Source organism: Dromiciops gliroides, chromosome 1 (genome assembly GCF_019393635.1).
Source record: "Dromiciops gliroides isolate mDroGli1 chromosome 1, mDroGli1.pri, whole genome shotgun sequence".
NCBI lineage: Eukaryota > Metazoa > Chordata > Mammalia > Microbiotheria > Microbiotheriidae > Dromiciops > Dromiciops gliroides.
Window position 1 is genome coordinate 629691707 of NC_057861.1, and position 13486 is coordinate 629705192.

The following is a 13486-nucleotide window of genomic DNA, read 5'->3' on the forward strand; positions in this document are numbered from 1 at the left end:
CCCACCCACTTCACTTCACTGGGACTCAGCTCCTAGAGGCAGCGAGGTACAGTGCAAAAAACACTGGCTCTCAAATCAGAGTATCTGTATTCAAATGTCACCAAACACTACAGAGGAGAGAGTGTTAGACCTGGAATAAGGAAGATCTAAGTTCAAAGCCTCCCTCAGACATTTACTAGCTGGGTGACTAGCCAGACAAGTAAACCTCTCAGCCTCAGCTTTCCCACCTGTAAAATGGGGAAAATAATTGTGCCCAATTCAAAGGGTTGTTTTGAGGATCAAATGAAGTAGCACATGTAAAGTGCTTTGCAAACATTAAGGCACTTTGTAAATACTAGCTATTGCTGCTTCTGCTACTGCTTCTGCTGCTTCTACTACTACTACCACCACCACCACTACTTGTATGATATTAAGCAAGTCCCTTAACCTACCTGGGACTCAGTTTCCTCAACTGTAAAATTAGGGTGTTGGACCCTATCACTGCACCTCTGAGGTCCCTTCCCAGCTCTTGAGCCATGTTCCTATGTACCTCTAAGGTCTCTTTCAGCTTTAAAACTATGACTAAAAGAAAGCCTAATTTTACTTCTTTTCAACTTTCACCCTGGGATTCATGCACAGAATAGGTCCAGGCATAGATTAAAGGGCAGGATTCAAGGTGACCATCAGGTAGGGCCAAACACTGATTTATTCATGTCCCCAGCTGCATATCAAGATGTGATTTCTCTCTCTCTCTCTCTCTCTCTCTCTCTCTCTCTCTCTCTCTCTGTCTCTCTCTCTCTCTGTCTCTCTCTCTCTCTGTCTCTCTCTCTCTGTCTCTCTCTCTGTCTCTCCCTCTCTGTCTCTCTGTCTCTCTCTCTTTGTCTCTCTCTGTCTTTCTCTGTCTCTCTCTGTCTCTCTCTCTGTCTCTGTGTGTGTGTGTGTGTGTGTGTGTGTGTGTTTCTGTCTCTGTCTCTCTTGCTTTTCCCTGAGTTAAGGCAGGGCCCCTGTATTTCTGTAAGGGCTCTTTAATCATGGTGACATGGAGGTTGGTTGATAACAAGCCATTCATCTCCTGGGCCCCAGAACATGCTGTCCTAGCATGACCCAGTCCCACTTAGAAAGGTCATTGATGACACAGTTCCAGTATTTCAAAAGAACTACTCACATTCCTTTCACAAGGAGCTATCTGCCCTCCCAGCTCTAACACAGTGCTCAAAGACGTGAGAAACACCAGGGGGTATCAGGTAAGGGTCACTGTGCCTTGCCTAAGCACTAAAGAATGTATGTGGTGTCTGGAAAAAAGGCACCTTGCTCTGACTGTGGTTCTTCCCTGATGTCCATCCACTCATCAATCAATCCACCACCAAGTGTTTTCTGACATGCAACAATTCATCTCTCCTTCATTCCCACCATGCTTGGCTACAATTGGGGGACAAGAGAGGAGACCTGATCTTTGCCCCTGGGGAACTCTAATCTGGTTAAGGAGAGAACAGTCACATCCATGAAATAAAACCAAAAGGAAGCTAATGTTACAAGTGCTACATTATGTGGCTTAGCCTACAAGTGTTTCTTTGGAGGAGGAAGAGCTAAGCATCAGTGAGAGTGGCCAGCATCCAGTAGGCATCAGTGAAAGGTATGTAGAATGAATAAATGAATGGAACAAGCTTTAAAGTTCTACATCAATTAAAGCATTATATAAATCTATATGAATATCTTGCTAGACCCCACTGGTAGTATTGTGTCCACTTCTGGGCCCTACATTTTAGAAGGCACATTAACAAACTGGAAGTGAATGACTAGGCCGAGGAAGGACATCAAAATGATGTCATATGAGGGAAGATTCATTGGAGGAACTTAGGGTGTTTAGCCTAGAAAAGAGAATAGGGTTGGACATGAACCATGATTTCAGATTTCTGACACTTTCATGAGGAAGGAGAATTAGATTTATTCTGCTTGGCTCCAGAGAGCAGAACTAGGAATAGTTGGTGGAAGCCACAAAAAAGGCCTGTTTCAGCTTAACCTAGTGGGGAAAATAACTTCCTAGTAATTAGAACTGTCCAACACTGGAGAGGCAGCATTCACACAGCAGAAAGACCATCGGAATTGGAAGTGGAACACTGGGAGTTAAAAACCCACCACTATGACTTAGTGACTGGGCAATTTGAGGGCAAATCCTTTGTCCTCTCTGGACCCTAGTTTTTTCCTCTATTCCCAGGTAGCCTCTATTCCAGCTCTAAATCGATTCTCCCAAGATCTATATGAAATGCAAATCAATGGCTTTTGCAAGGAATGTGTTCCTTATTAGAAGACTTTGAGCATAGATCTTAAACAATTACTTATAGTGAAAGAGGCATCTTGGAGTAGTGGATGGAAGCTAAGCTTGGAGTCAGAAAGGCCAGGGTTCAAGTCTTGTCTTTAGCTGAGAGATTCATGAGCAGTTAATCAGCCTCCCCGAGTACCCAGGAAACTCTCTGAGACAGGGACTCTTGATCTTGTTTATGTTGTGAACCCCTTTGGCAAGCTCATATGGATCTCTTCTCAGAATAACATTTCTAAATGCATGAAATAGAAGGCCTAGTATTACAAAGAAAACCAGTTATATTAAAACAAAGATGGATTTTTCTCCCTTCCAACTTCGTAGACTCCCTGAAATCTGCTCATGGACTCCTCAGGTGGGGCGGGGGGTGGGGTGCATCTGTCCATGGGCATCAGGTTAAGAACTTTTGTTCTAAAGCTAAGTTACAGGCAAGCAGGGAAGGAGTTTGCACACTGGAAGTTCCTTACACCCCTTAGGAGATAAACAATGGGCGCATACTTAAGAAAGCAGCAGAGCACTGTACTAGGCAATACAAAGGGCAGACACATAAGTAAATAAGACATAATCTCTAACCTCCATTTGTTCATGGCCCAGCAAGGAAAGCAGGAAAACTACACAAATAGGCAATGCTATATATGTCCACATAGCAAGAGTGTGTTTTGGCATCTTGGTCCTTTCATTGTTTGCACAGAAGAAATCCTGACCTTTGTTGGGGCAGAGATGCTTCTGGCTGCTGGCCAATGTAAAACTCAACTTTCCCTCTGCTCTCTAACTTGAGAAGGCCCAGCTGCTTCCATCCTGCACAGTGACAGAAGATGATAGAAGCTGATTAGTAATTCTAGGCAGAGACTTCAGAGAACTCAGAGGTTCAACCTCCTGAGCCCCAGAAAGCAAGGGATCCTAGTCAGTGTCATTCTTGGCTACCAGGGTCCCCAGCTGAAGTGTTCTCCCTGTGATTTGGCTTCTGAAATAAAGGCGTACCTCAGCCCTCCCCCACCAAACCCAATTCTACTTGCTGAAATTCTCCCAATTCTTCAAGTCCCAATTTAAATGTGACCTCCTATAAAGATTTCCTGATGCCTCCACAGATGGAAGTGAACCCTCCCATCCTCCACTAACCCCCAGACCCCTGAGTGTGTACTTGTCAAGGCCTTTATCACTTACTGCCTTGTACTCTAGTTGTCCATGTCCCTGTCTCCTCTCCCCTCCTAGACTGTGAGCTCCCTGACGGCAACAACCCATCTCCGTGCCCCAGACATACCTAAGTGGAGCAGAGCCCTCCTTATGCAGAGCAAACAGCTGCAAATATTTGTTGGGTGGAATTGAACTGGATTTTTCACTACAGAAAGCAATTGAGAGGAAGTCCCAGAGCATTTCGGGGACAATCAATACACTGCCTGTCTTTATTGGGCTGGTATTATTTTTCTTCTCCTGAAGGGATGGTTGTTTTCATGAATAAACATATGCTCTTCTCCTGGAGCAAATTAGAAAAGTAAGTTAGAAGGAGTATGAGAAGGTTGGATGAGTTCTTGGAGACATTTTCTCCTGGAAAATAGAAGAAGAGTGAGTGAGTGAGTGAGTGAGTGAGTGAGTGAGTGAGTGAGTGAGTGAGTGTGTGTGTGTGTGTGTGTGTCTGTGTCTATGTCTGTGTGTGTCTGTGTTAGAGGGGTGGGAAGGGGGTGTCCAACTTTGTACTTTGGAGATTATCATTCACATTCATACATATATAAAACTTTTCTCGTCTCTTTTGCTTTTCCCTTTTCTAATTTGTTCCAGAAGGGCATATATTTATATATGACTGTATGTGTGTATGCATGTATATATACACATATTCATACATGCATGCATGCATATATACATATATTAAACTTATCTCTAGCCCAGATTCCCTCCCAAAATGAGGCCGAGAGTATCTGATATAAGCTGAGCATCTCAGTGCCAAAGGGATCTCCGTGGTCATCTAGTTCAATGCACATCCAAAGCAGAAATCCCTTCCATAAGAACCCTAAAATGTGGTAATTCATCTTCCTTTTGAAGACCTCCAGCGATGGGAGACTCATTACTTTAGAAGAGAGCTTCTCTGCTTCTAAATGGTTTTGATTGTTAGGAGTCTTTCCTTTCAGGTTGAACTGAAATTACCTCTTTGTGACTTCTTCCCATCCTCTACCTCCCCTCTCTTCCTCCATATTGGTTCATGGAGTATCTCAGGCAAATGAGGAGAAGTAGCCTCTTTAGGAACCAAGCAATTCAATAAAAAGACACAGAGAGAAAATAGAGAAAGGGCCCTGCATATAATAATTCTACTTTTTTTCCCCTGTGTGAGATGCAACCTCCCCCTCCTAATTTGTCTTCCACACAAGGTAACCAAAACAACCAGCTGCTGATGTAATGGAAAGATTTCTGTGCTCTGAGTCAGGATACCTAAGATCAGCCCCAGACTTAGCATTAACTCACAGTATGGCCTTGGACAAGTCCCCTTTTCTCCCCTCTTAGACTTGTCGAATAGGAATAATACCAATACTTCCTACCTCACAGAGTTGTAAAAAACCTCAGTCTTGGTTTGCACATCTATAAAATGGGGGTAAGGATGCCTGCCCTACATCCTCAGGAAAGCAGCTCTAAGGATCAGGTAATATGACTGGTGATTGAGTGTCTGGATTACAACAGTGAGGACCTAAGCAAGGTACTTTGCGCAGTACCCTGTCCAATCAAAAACAAGATGTCAAAGAGTAGTAATGGCAGAGGGAGAATTCTGTGGCAACGTCAGGAGAGAATCAGTCCTTCTGGCTCACAGTATCTTGGGGGCATGAAGGACAGAGCAGCCCATGATGAAAAGGATGACCAGGGAATTGGTTTCTTCTTGAGATGTGTGTTTCTGTGAACACCAGAAGAAAAAGTCTTAAGAGTATATCAGAAGTAGGAGGAAAGACCCCAAATCCTTAGTGGCATTCAGGGGACTGGAGAAAGGACAGATGATGAGACCTGGAGGACCTTACGAAGCAGTGGCAGAACAAATGATAAGACCCCTGTGAGTCTTCCATTTCACCAAAACAACTAAAGCTGGTGACTTAAGTTAGGAAAACATTTCCTTACAAGCTACTAGAGGTTTTCAAAGGAAGACTGGCTGGTCATCTGTTGGGGTTGTTGTAGATAAAGATTCCTGTTCAAGTTCTGGGCTGGATGACCAAGAGATGGGAAGAAAACTGGAAAAAGTTCACTGCCCAAAACAACCCACTCACCTCTACCAGCCTGGGATAAAGCATAACTTTCTTCAGGGTGTTCTTTTAAAATGCAAATACCCTCAGAAAGAGTCTGATCGATGAACTCTCACCTTATCATTTCCACTTCCTAGCCATATCAATGCTTTGCTACCACAAAATCATAATAAATTCTTTTTCATACACTCATTCATGTCTATTATTCTCACTTCAATGGGAATGAATCTAAGGTCATTGGACTGGGAGTCTAAGACACTTAGGTTCCCCATCCCAGATTTGGTACCAAGTTTCAATGTGATTTTGGAAAAGTGACTTCCCCTCTCTGGGCCTCCATTTTTTTCTCTGCAGAATAAGAGCTTTAGCCTAGATGATCTCTAAAGGCTATTCCAGCTCTGAAATCCTATAAATTTGTCTTCTGTCCCCTGGAGCCAAATAGTCAGGCTCTGAAATAGAAAAAGAAAAAAATGCTTTCTCTTCCCCTTTGTCAGCACCTGAGCCCTGCCAGCTCTGTCTAAGCATGGGACAAGGGGCAGTCCCAACAAACTGTCCTCAGCTTGTCCTAATGTGGTTTGGTAAGCAGACGGTCTGGGTTGGATTATCTGGGGGGTTAAGTTGTATTCATCACTAATCCTTGCTAATACCAGCTTTGCTTTGATTAAATATATATGTGGTAGGATAATTCTACTGTTTGAGAAGGCTCAGGAGCCTTTTGTCAACAAGGGATTGTCCACACCAGCTTCTTTAGTCTCCAAGGCTGTCAGCTCCCCATTACTCAGGCTAATGGAGGTTAGTAGTGGCCTAGGTCAGCACAAGGAGTGAGTGATATAGAAAGCCTTTGCAGTTGTGGAAAGAGCCATGAACTTGAGAGTCAGAAGACATGGGTCTGAGATTCAGCTCCATTAGGAGGTCCTGGGATATTTCACTGTACCTCAGTTTCCACATCTGTGAAATGGAGATAATCCTTGCACTACCTACTTCATAGGGCCGTTGTAAGGAGTCAGTAAGGTTAAGAATGTAAAGCATTTTATAAACATAAAGTGAAATGTGTGAGTTGTGAATAATATTATGCACCCTCCCTATTCAGTGTGGGAAAGCACTGCTGAACTCATATAGATGTAGGCACTTCTTTGTAGCTATTTTGTACATACTGACTTTCTATTTGAGGGCAGGAACTGTCTTTCTCACTTGTATTTGTAGCCTCTGAGTTTAGCACAGTGCCTGATATATAGTAAGTACTTTAAAAGTGCTTTATACTTTATTTTACTTATTATACTTTATATTCTATTTTTATTCATTTGGATTTGCTTTATTGTGTCTTGGTTTCTCATAAAGTCACTAGCTTCCATTTGTTAAATCCTAATTCTTAGGCAATTATTTTCATCAGAGATCTTTTGTACCTCCTTTTCCATTTAGCCAATTTGACTTTTCAAGCTGTTGACTTTTTTCTCATGTCTTTCCTACATCACCCTCATTTCTCTTTCCATTTTTTCCTCTACCTCCCTAACTTTATCTTCAAAGTCTTTTTTGAGCACCTCTATGGCCTGAGACCAATTCATATTTTTCTTGGAAGCTTTAGATATAGGGGCCCTGACATTGACATCTTCCTCTGAGGGTGCACCTCGATCCTCCTTGTCACTGAAGAAACTTTCTATGGTCCTTACCTTTCTCTGTCTGCTCATCTTGCCTTTCTTTTACTTGACTTTTAGCTCCTTAAATTGGGGCACTGTTTCCAGGCTGCAGTATCCCAAGCTTCAGAAGTCCCAGGTGGTATGATTTAAGGAGGATCAGGTTCTTCACTCACCTGGCCTGTTCCCTGGTCTGTAGATGACCCCAGGCCAACTTGCTAATCAACCAGCTTCGTGTGTTGTGATTGTCAGCTCTGATGAGCCTGTGCCCCTCCCCCACCTGGGCCACTGCTACTCAAGCCTACCTCCTGGTTCCCATCAGGGGTGAAAAACCCAAGTTCTGCCTCAGCACCAGCATAGACCCCTGTAGTGTTCCCCCTGCCCAGGGCTCAGCCCTCTCACAAAACTGTGAGCTTAGTTCCAGACAACACTGGTCACTGGTGCTTCAGCTGATTCAGAGGCTCTGGGGGTCTCCTTCTCTGGTGAGACCTTCCTGGGACTGGATCTGTGTTAGGGTGATTGTGGGGTTGAGCTCCACTCCTGTCTCAGCACAGCAGCTCCCTCCTTCCAACCTTCCAAGCTGTTCTTGGTTAGAAGATGATTTTAGCACATTCTTCTGTGGGTTTTGCTGCTCCAGGCATTGTCCTATGGCATTATTTCAATGGTTTTTGGATCAATCGTGTCGTGAGTTTGAGAGCTCACTGCCTTTCCTCCGCCATCTTGGCTTCGCCCCAGAAGTCCTCTCTATCCTTCTTCTAAATGGAAACCCTTCAAATGATTTATAATGGCTATAATACCCCACCCCAAGACTTCTCATCTCTAGGGAAAACATCCTGAATAATTTTATTCTTGTATGAAAATCTTCCCCTACCATAGCTAAAGAGATATAGTACTTGAAACTAATAAGAGATATTTTGGTGATCATTTTTTCCTGCAAAAAGTAAGAAACTTATAGAAATTCCCAAGAGGGAGCATAGTCCAAAATATGAATTGCTGTCTAGGGGGTTAGATAAGTTCCTGGATGGTGATTAAGGAAAGAGGTTAGGGATTTTGGAGGAAAAGGTCACCCATCATGTTGGTAACATGTATGTTCACTTTGGCTTCCCCCAAACCACTATGCTTCAGTGTCTCTGTCTCAGACAAAACTTTAAGTATTTGAAGGAGGGGGGATTCTGAGGCTATGTGGAGTTAAAACTGAAGTGTGTCTGAACCTCTTAATGAAAGAAGCCATTACTGTCAATGAGGAGTCAGGCTAAGCCCTCTTTAAGGTAACACTAAGGCAAGTAAATCAAATATGAAAATTTTGTGCTTTGGGTGGCTAACTCTGTAGGTCCTCTGCTAGGTTTGCTCCATCTGTGTAGAAATACACACAGATGGGGCAGCTAGGTGGCACAGTGGATAGAGCGCCGGCCCTGGAGTCAGGAGTACCTGAGTTCAAATCCGGCCTCAGACACTTAACACTTACTAGCTGTGTGACCCTGGGCAAGTCACTTAACCCCAAGTGCCTCACTAAAAAAAAAAAAAAGAAATACACACAGATGTCTTTTTGTCTATCCCCCATCCATGTATCCATCCATCCATCCATCTATCCATCCATCCATCTATCCATCCATCTATCTATCTATCTATCTATCTATCTATCTATCTATCTATCTATCTATCTATCTATCTATCTATCATCTATCTATCATCTATCTATCATCTATCTATCTATCTATCTATCTATCTATCTATCTATCTATCTATCTATCCTATCTATCTATCTATCCAATCTATCATCTATCTACCTAGGTATATATTCTGTGTGTATGTGTAACTTGATCTCATGAAGGAAATCCCTACCATGTATTTGTGACATAGTGTTTGATTTTTTAAAGGGGAAAATTCTTGGTACTAGAATGAAGAACACAGGCAGTAAGTTGGAAAAACAAAAACAAAAACAAAAAAAGGCACCAGAGTGTGGTAAGGCATCAGACTTTAAGTGCTATCCTTGGTCTTGTTGGTTTCAACATTTTTGTCAATGATTTGGATGAAAGCCCTTGCTGCTAAATTCGTGGGTTGTATTGCTAACTCACTAGGCAATGGAGTCAGCCTCCCAAAAAGGTCTCAACAATCTGGAGCTGGGGTTGGTAAAATACAGCTCTGAGACCAAATTCGGCCACCTCCTATTTTTGTACAGCCTGTGAGCTAAGAATGGTCTAGAACAACAGTCCCAATCTCCAGGAGAGTGAAATTTAAGAAACATGAGGTTCTAAGCGTGGGCTAAAAAGTTAGTTGCATGATAGGAAAGTGTGACTTATCAATAGTTTATGAGAGAAAAAAACTTACAGTGTTCTGCCAGACTTCATACTCAATAGGAGACAACAGGGTTATGTGTTAATCACAAAAGTTAATGCAATCATAGGTTATCTTAATAGAAGGATAGAATCCAGAATGAGAGAGTCATAATCCTTTGATCCTCTGCCTCAGTCAGACCATAACTGGAGTATCATGGTCATTTCTGTGTGCCACATTTTAGAAAAAATATTAACAAACTCTACTGAGCAAACCCCTCCCTCTCCTTCAGGTATAAAGTTCCTTCATTTCTAAAATGATGTGGCACCTTCCAGCTCTATATATCTGATTCTATGTCCTTAAAATGGGTGGTGGTCATGAGACAAGCAAGATGGTGAAAAGACATAATATCATGAATTAAAATGATTAGATGGAAGAACTGAGGATGTTTTGGGTTGGAGAGAAGGTCTAGATTGGGGAGGAGGAAGGATGTGATGGCTGGCTTTAAATATCTCTAAGACATCCATGGAAAAGAGTAAGAAGACTTACTCCAATTGGACTTGGCCCAGTAAGGCAGAATTGGGAGCTATTGGGAAGAGGTAGGGGAAAGGTGGAGCAAAAAATTTAACTGGTATCAGAGAAACAGTTTTGAAGTCATATAGCCTGTAGGGGTGACCAAATATGGAATAGGCTATTGCAGGGGTGAGGATGGGACTAATAAGTTCCCACTCTCTAGAGATCTTCAAGTGGCAGGAGGATAACCTGCTGTCATGTATACTGTAAAGGGAATTTCTCCTTTAGGTATCAGCTTTGGAAGCATCCTAGCATGTCCTTGTACATGTGCATAACACTCTGATATTTCTGCTTCCTATGATGGAAACCCCTTCTATAGAGAAAAGGTACCCTGGGCTTCCCAGAACTCTTCTGTCCTGACCCTTCGGAACACTGATTAGCACTCAGTACAGCCTCACAAATTACTAGAGTGGACACTCCTCTGTCTTCCCAGTTTTCACTCAGCAGGGCCCCAGAATGGGCTGAGACCTTACACTGAACCAGGGGAGTTAACTGCTGCCTGTCGGGAAGCCTGGATATATGGCATTCTTTATCAACACTTAATGCCAGCAGCAGGCAAGGGGCATTGGCACATCTGTGCTGATGTGTGTGCAGGAAGCTTCCAAGTCATCAAATGGAATTGAAAGTATGTTTTGGTTTTTTGTTGTTGGGTTTTGGGGGTTCAGTTCAGAGCTTTACCCATGAAGAAGCAGAAAAAAAAAGTATAGCACATTCTATTAAAATGGCACATTGAATAAATCTGAATTTCTTATCTTGGCCTCTGGTCAAGGCCAATGCAATTATTTTTGAGACTATTTAATTAGTGGGAAAGGCTGTTCCTGAAGTCTATTCTTTGTCCATCTGGAAGAGCATATAAGATACATGGAAAAGCCTTGATTAGACAAATTCATCCCAAGATCCTGAATTCTAACCCCATCCTTTCAAAGCTAACTCAAATTCTGTCTTCTTCATTAAGCCTCCCCTGTTTCCCACCACTACCCCACAAATCCTGTCAATAATGCCCTTCACCACATGAGGTGTAGTAGAAAGAACATGCAACTTGAGGTCAAGAGACTTGGGGACAAATCTCACCTCCACTACTTATCACTTATCAGCTATATAACCAGGAGCAAGCCCTTCACAGTCCACTTCAGCCAACTTCTGTAGATCTGTTAGACACTATGCCCCTTGATACACTCTATAGTCTAGCCAGACTGACCTTCTTACTGTTCTTGACCCATGACATTCCATCTCTGATCTTTGCAAAGGCTGCCTCCCATTCTTGGAAAGCACTCCCTCCTCCCCCTGCCTCTTAGAATTCCCCACTTTCATAAAAGCTTATTTCAAGGACCACCCCCATAGAAGACCTTTCCTGATCTCTACCCACTCCCAGCTGTTCTTTCCTCCTCCACCACAGTTACCTTGTATCTTCTTTGGTTATACCATAGTGGGTTCAGGTTCCTTGACACATACTGGCTGTGTGACTGTGAACTAAAGACTTAACTTGTCAGTGCCTAAGATAACTCTCTAAGACTGTAAGTTGTAGGGAGCATGCCTGGCACCTGAATTGGTAAAGGGAGTTTTCTTGCCCAGAAGTTCTCTTAACCAATGAAATCAGAGGTCTAGTCCCTACCTCTCCATTTTGTGGTCACTGTTGGTCTTCAGTCATTTCCCTCATGTCTGACTCTTCAAGACCCCATTTAGGGTTTTCTCGGCAAAGATACTGGAGTGGTTTGCCATTTCCTTCTCCAGACCATTTTACAGATGAGGAACTGAGCCAAACAGGGTGAAGTGACTTGTAGTTAGTAGGTGTCTGAGGCAAGATGTGAACTCAGGTCTTCCTGACTGGAGACCCAGCACTCTATCCACTGCACCACCTAGCTTCCCTATATTTTGTATCTACTTATATATGCATGTGTTATTTCTCCTATAAAATATAAATTTCTTGAGATCAGGGACTGTCTCATTTTTTTCTCCCTCTCTGTATTCCCAGGGCTTAAAAGAATACCGGCTAATAATGAATGCTTAATTAATTCTTGTCAATTGATTGAAGTCATTTAATCTCTCCCAGCTCCAAGTTCATCCTTAACAAAACAGGGGAGACAGTACTTTTACTACCTGCCTTGATATGAGTTGTTTAGTGGTGGTGGTGATGGTGGTAGTAATAGTAGTAGTAGTGGTGGTGGTGGTGGTAGTAGTAGTAGTAGTAGTAGTAGTAGTAGTAGTAGTAGTAGTAGTAGTAGTAGTAGTAGTAGTAGTAGCTGACTAATGTGGAGCAGCTAGGTGGACAGTGGTTAGAGTTGCAGATCTGGAGTCAGGAAGACCTGAGTTGAAATCTTGCCTCAGACACTTATTAGCTGTGTGACCCTAAGCAAGTCACTTAACTTCTGTCTAATTCAGTTTCCTCATGTGTAAAATGAAGATAATAAAAGTGCCTACTTTGAGGATCAAATAAGAAGATATTTGCAAAGTACTTTATAAATCTTAAAGAGCTATATAAATGCTAGATATTATTATATTATAATGAGGGAGCCAAACTAAATGACCTGTAAGGTCTCTTTTAGCTCTTAGTAATCATCATCATCATTCATACTTCTATAGTGCTTTAAGTTTCACAAAGTACTTCTCTCAGAAAAATTCACTTAAGTAGGTAGTACCATTCATCCTAGCCTCTTTTTACAGATAAAGAAACTGAGACTCAGAGCCCAGAGTCATAATCCACCTCTACTAATCTCTAAGGGCAACTAGGGTACAGCCGATAAAGTGCTGGGCCTGGAATCAGGAAGACTCATCTTCCATCCTCAGACACTTACTAACTGTATGACTCTGGGCAAGTCACTTAAGGCTGTTTGCCTCAGTTTCCTCTTTTGTCAAAATGAGATGGAGAAGGAAATGGCAAACCACTCCAGTATCTTTGCCAAGAAAACCCCAAAGGGGTGGAGGGGCAGCTAGGTGTTGCAGTGGATAAAGCACTGGCTCTGGATTCAGGAGGACCTAAGTTCAGATCTGGCCTCAGACACTTGACACTTAGTAGCTGTGTGACCTTGGGCAAGTCACTTAACCCTCATTGCCCCACAAAAATAAAAAAATAAAACTCCAAAGAGGGTCAAAAAGACAATCATGACTGAAAAGACTGAACAACAAACATCAACTAATTTCTAAATACACACACATACATGTATGTGTATATATATATATATATATCCTTGTTATTAATTAAATTAGTAATAATGAGGATCATAGATGATCATTGCTGGTTTTTATATCGTGTTTTTAAGTTTCTTTGATTATCACAGCAACTCTATGAGTTATTTCAGGGATTAAGTATATCAGTTTGACAGAAAAGCAAACCAAGGGAAGAAGGTTTAACTGACTTACCCAACATTCCAAAGCTTGGGAGTAGCAAAAAGGTAGAAAAAGAGCACATAGCTTCTGACTCCCAGTCTAATGCTCAGTCTATGAAAAAGTCATTTATCTCTTTAGCAACATAGCTGTGTCCAAGACCCAGATCTCCTAACTCC

The 13486-nt window shown here is 42.3% G+C and overlaps 1 protein-coding gene across 5 annotated transcripts in view; it reads left to right on the forward strand.

Annotated features, from left to right (window-relative positions):
• Positions 1 to 13486, forward strand: part of CACNA1H (calcium voltage-gated channel subunit alpha1 H) — a 440720-nt gene that overhangs the window by 186308 nt on the left and 240926 nt on the right. The gene's annotated exons all lie outside the window — the stretch shown is intronic.